This window comes from Lycium barbarum, chromosome 5 (assembly GCF_019175385.1).
Source record: "Lycium barbarum isolate Lr01 chromosome 5, ASM1917538v2, whole genome shotgun sequence".
NCBI lineage: Eukaryota > Viridiplantae > Streptophyta > Magnoliopsida > Solanales > Solanaceae > Lycium > Lycium barbarum.
Genome location: NC_083341.1, coordinates 88,954,501 through 88,960,348, shown reverse-complemented (window position 1 = coordinate 88,960,348; position 5,848 = coordinate 88,954,501). Strand labels below are relative to the sequence as shown.

Sequence of the window (5,848 nt, the reverse complement as noted above, 5' to 3'; positions counted from 1 at the left end):
ACCAACCGGAGTCTACCAAAAGGGAAGTCGTAACCTACCTCAAGGCCGAGCAGGTACCACGAGCATCCGTTGATTCTTCAATTTGATAATCACGTCGAAATCCAAACGAAATAACTTGAGAAAAACATGATACCAAAGAATAGAAATCATCGTTGGGACTCTTATATGAGATTTTGGGTTAATAAGAAAGGTTTGGGAACTTAGAATACTTCTATATTTCATTCATAACCACTCTAGGTGATTTATCGACCCTTTTACCATGACCAAATCGACTATTTTAAGCCACTAGATAGGTAAACTTACCATTTTTAAGCTTATCTTTGAGATACCCATTTTCAAGATTTGTGGGAGAGACCCATTCAAAAACTTGTAGGGAAGAGAGAAACTAGTTTGGAATCATTCTAGGGTGATGAAAAAGAGAGAATGATTCAATGAAATCCATAGTAAGGGCAACTAACTAATTATCTCTTTAGGTCTAGGAAATTGTGATATCCATTTTTGTGGTTTCAAAATAAGGGATTTTTAATGAGAATCACTAATGTGAGGAATGAATGGATGAAGTTAGAAGGATTACCTTTCCCAAGAAAATATCATTTTTGGCTCAATAATTGCTCCAAAGGCGGCTGGAATCTTTAGGGTTTGGAAAACTGAGGTCAAATCCCGAAATGAAGTCTTAAATAGATATTTCACTGTACGTGACCGCCCCATCTGTATGTTCACCACTTTAGCTGTGCAGCTAGGGTGGTTGAGTGGCCGCTATGGCGGTCCACTAGCCTATTACTCTACCACCATGGAAGTGCTTCCAGCGCTACAGCGTCGCCGCTGTAGCACCTTTATAGGCGCTGTGGCGACCCGCACTTGAATCTCTCACGCGATGTACACAACGATTTCGATTGAATTAACAATTTTCCAGAAACATAACTTAACGAGGACATTTTTAAGGAGTCAGAGTTGCGATTTTCTTCGAAATTCACAGTAATGATAAAACGAGTCATTACACATACTCCTTATGGGCACTTTGAATTCCTGGTGATGTCCTTTAGTTTGATTAATGCACTCGCTGCATTTATGGACCTGATGAACTGTGTGTTCAAACCTTTTCTTGATTGTTTCATTATTTTCTTTATTGATGATATTCTTGTATGTTTGAAACGCCATGAGGAACACACAGCACTACAAGAAATTTGACTTTTAATGATCATTTGTTAACGAAAGGACATGAATCCGGTCGTTAAAGGTGTAGTTGTAATGACCATATTTTTTCCGGTGGTTAAAATCAATTTTCATCTTTTCAATAACAAGGGGATAATATCCCATGGTTAAAACACATAACATCCGGGCGTTACCCAAATTAATATTAATAATTAAAAAGAAAGGGCGGAAACTTTTCCCTCATTTTCCCCACTCCCCTCCTCAACCTGCCCTTACCAAGCGAAAAAGTAGTGGAAGTTGTAGACAAATTCCAAAATATTTCCATTCTATTATTGAGAGTAGGGGTTCTCCAAATTGTCAATGAGTTGCTTTCTGAACGAGCACTCTGGTGTATGTGGAAGGCAGAATTCCAAAATCCACTTGATTCCTCCATGTTTCACAACTTTGGTCTCTTCATCTTCAAGGTGCGTTTCAATAAAAAACCCTAGTTAAATATTTCACAAGTTTTGGATCGGTTAGATTCAAGTATTTTTATGGTTTTTTTTCTCCCCTTTTTAGCAATTATTCCATGGTTTCATATGATCGCTGATTTTTTCGATGTAGAAGATGCAATTGTTTTTCTGTTCCATCAATTTTTCTTTCCTTCTGAATTTGTCTATAACTATTCTAGATCTTAATTAAAAAAAATCCCTTTTAGAAATAACTGTATGCATACTTCTATTGACATTAAAATTTTATCCTGAGCCAATTGCCAAGTTCTAACATATTTCCTGTTAGTTTGAATATCTTACTCCCTCCGTTTCTAAATAAATGATGTTTTAGGTTTTTCATTTTTTTTCAAAATAAGTGGTGCTTTATTTCAAGACGAAATTGATTTTACTCTTTCAAAAATTACCCTTATTTCCATAATCAATAATCATTAATTAGCTTTTCTTTTTCAAAGCATTTAGTAATAGTAAGCACAATATTTTGTGTCAAAAGAAATAATACACTTATATACATAATATTTTATTCTAAAAGTTCATCTATTGAGTTGTATGGTACTCCAAAAGACCATTGAAGTCTAATGTTTCATTAAGTGTTTCAGTTGAAGTTTTAATGATATCCCCTTGTTAAATGTTCATGCGACTGAAGTTTTAATCACCTACTAATATCCAAATTCCAATACCGAATGTCAACTTAGAAAGTGATAAATTTTATTAGAGTTAAGTTAGTAAAAACACTCCTAAGTTTCTAAGAGTGAGCAATTTCTTAAGGGTGCATAAGCTAAAAAAACCACTTATTATGAAATGGAGGGAGTATAATTGTATTGTTTCTATGCATCAGTTGATAGCTTGATGACAGTAAAAAATATGGCCTTAAGATTATGATCTCATAGGTATAACGTTTAAGAAGCAAAACGGGATGAAGGAGTAAGTATTTTACTTGATTGTCAAACTTCAACGCCACATTTGCGAAAATTTTGGCTTGCAATCCTTGCCATCTAGCGACTAGGCTGAGCGAGTTAACTAGAATAACAATTGTTGTAATTGATCAAAGTGTTAATACATGTACTTTATTGGCTATTGTATCCACTTTCTTTTAGGAAATTATTTATCCACACATTCTATTGTATCCCGGATCCCACACATAGCGGGAGCTTAGTGCACTGGGCTTCCCTTTTTTAATCATTTATCAACACACTGTAAACTATATGTATTTATTGAAAGTGAAGAATCTCTAAGGAAAAACTTTTCCATATAAAAATAGAATTTAAGTTAATAACTATGTTGATATAAATTAAGCATTTGCTTGGATAAGAAGGCACTTAAATCATTATCTAACTAAAAGAATGAACAACATGAGATGCATCGGCCAAAATGATCACGTGTAGCTTGTTAATTGATTCCTTATACCATGTTAGTTATTATATTTGAATTTTTCAGGACAAATTAGCCACATAAAGCTATTGATGTTCACCTTTTCTACTCTTCTTTCAACCAATGCTATCTATTTTGCTATATGGAGCTACAACAGACCATATTTTGTGGGACTTTCAAAATTACCTAGATATGTAGCTTCACGTGTTTTGTCAAATAGACAAATACTAAATACGAAATATTTGGCCTTCCAGGTCAGTCAAGAGTAATCCTGTTTACAATGTTAGATATTCTATGTTGACTTGCAGTTATACTTTTTGAATTCTTTATCTCAGTGGTTAAATATTTGTCAGCTATGTTTTGTAGTTCTTTATTCAGTGGTTAAACATTTTTATGTGTTCATATTAGGTTCAATCTCACACTTATAACTAGAACATGTTCACGATATTTGTACTCTTGAATAGAAACTGCAGGGAGAAGAAAAAAGATTCTTAACTGAGTGCTCTCCTTCCCAATCAAGCACTTCTAGTACTTGTTGAGTAAGTATTTGTTCCTTCTCAGATGTTACTTAGAAAGTGTTTTTCGTGGATGGACAATTAAGAATTATATTCCGAAGCATTGAGTGTGAGTGTTATATTGTTGCCAATGTTGAGTAAATATTAGCCTTTATGCGACATTCTCTTGCCATGTATTTTTTTCTAAGGAGTCAATTATCATTGGTATTAGTCAAAACCCCTCTCTTTTTTCTTCTTGTGTAGATAAGAGATTCGAGTTTATTAAATGTATAATATAGTATGTTAATTGTAACCTTTGTAAAGTTATACCATGTTTTGTCAATAAACTTTTTATCTAAGAAAAAGAAGAAAATTATTTCCCTGAAACCTTCAGCTATTAGATTTACTTAATTTTGGCTGAAATTAGTTTGTAAAGGTTAGTTGTTGAGCAGGAGGCTGCACCTAAAGAAAAATATGCTGACAGAGTTGATGGTTTTTTTTTATTGATATAGTTTCAAAAGGGCTTCAAGGATATTATTTATTCAAAAAAAAAAGTAGTTTTAAGGTATTAGGAAATTAATTACTCAATGTTTATCTGTCTTGGTTATTAGAGATAATGTTAGAGCTTAAATATTGAATCCTTGATAATGTTAAAGTATCATCTCTATTGAAAGATTGCTTTGTACTTGTAATTTTGGAGAACTGTTCTGCCTTTCAGATTATGAAAAATGTATGATTCATTTACTGAATCTTCATAAGAATATTGACAATATTTGTCTTACCAGTACTACACATCCATGAAGAGATGGATAATGTTTTCCCTTCCTTGCATAAGCTAATATTGGATGGTGTGAAAGGATGTTGATTCAGCTAATAACTTATAGTCATTCTATATTATTTAGTAGCTGATAATGTTTGCTTTTCCAATCAAAAGAAGAAGAAAAAAACTAAGGGTGTTGAGATAGTCGTATAATCTAAGTTTTATGTTCAACACATCCTTGTTGATGAAACATGTTGTGATTAAACATTTGTGGTTATGCACAGGTAGGTGAACAATAGTGCTATCAAAGGATGTGTACCAGCAGATACTCTCAAGATGGAGATTATTCACAATCCAAAGGGTCTTAGTTTCTGTTGGTCAAGCATGTGTACCAAGGTTGCAATGTTTTTTTATAAATGCCTGATTTAGCTAACATTCATTTTCCTGAAAAGGATGGGGTCAAAGATCTGCAATTTCAGCTTGCTGTTGCTGTTGCGGTTAAATGGTATGTCCACTGAATTACTGCCAGTGTGTAAATTGTTGAATTTTACGGGATTCATTCGAAATTTTTGGTCCTTTGATTTCATTTTTAAGAATACAAAGTTTTTTGTTATGTTCTTGCTGGAATTCGAACTAGAATACTTTTAATAGGTTAGTAAGCTATCTACCAACCATGACATGAAAAATATTTGTAAATTAATTTGTCATATCTTTTACTGTTAAATTGAACAAAACATGAATTATTGACTTCTTCCAACTTTTTCTCAGCACTGGTGATTTATGATTCATTTTGCTTATCAGGGACGTTTAGATTGCATTTTCTGCATTTCCTTATTAATTAAAACAGTAGCTAGATTATCCAATTAGAAGAACCCTTCTCTGCCTTGTAACTTTAGAACCTTTACTGGCTTAAGTCTAAATTTATCCTACTGAAATACATAAGATGAACTTTCTGAAACTATTGATTGGCTGCAGCAGTTCGATCAAACGATATTTGCTCCAATTATTTCGTTAATATGGTGATTAAATTAAGCTTTTTTCTTAAATGAAATAGCTAGTAGTAGTTTCGTCACTAAACTGACATGAACTTGTTCTCATTACAGATGAACTATTTGAAGTCTGAAGATCGTGCCTCTGAAGACAATTCAGAGCAAGTTGAAGCAAGTAGGTTTTTTATTTTGTTCAGATTGTTTAAAGGTGTTGCCATTTGTGCTTACACTACAATTCTATTTTTTTAGGAGTTGATAAGAATATTGTCATGCTATTTGGATGAATATATTTTCTAGTTGTTATCTTTTAGTTTTTTTGTAATTGACAATGAAATTTTGTATTAGTGTTGACTATTAGGCGTCTCAAAGCATAATCATTACTCTTTGATGATCATAGGGAAAACTAGTTTGGTAATTACAGTTATTTAGATTTCACATTAGCGATGGGAAATGTGGTTGTCACAACTCTTTCACGACGGGATTGTAAAATAGTGAAATGGGGCATTATTAGAGGGAAATTTGACAATAGCAAAGGGAAAATTAGTTGCTAAAAAGAAAATATAACGACTGGAGTTTTATCCATCGCTACAGGAT

At 33.0% G+C, this 5,848-nt stretch overlaps 1 long non-coding RNA gene across 1 annotated transcript; it reads left to right on the top strand.

Moving 5' to 3' along the window:
• Window positions 1-1,436: 1,436 nt before the first annotated feature.
• On the top strand, window positions 1,437-5,549 carry LOC132642556 (uncharacterized). Its single transcript, XR_009583233.1, has 4 exons — window positions 1,437-1,616; window positions 3,476-3,550; window positions 4,550-4,770; window positions 5,369-5,549. It is a non-coding gene; the product is annotated as an uncharacterized LOC132642556 (long non-coding RNA).
• Window positions 5,550-5,848: the final 299 nt, after the last annotated feature.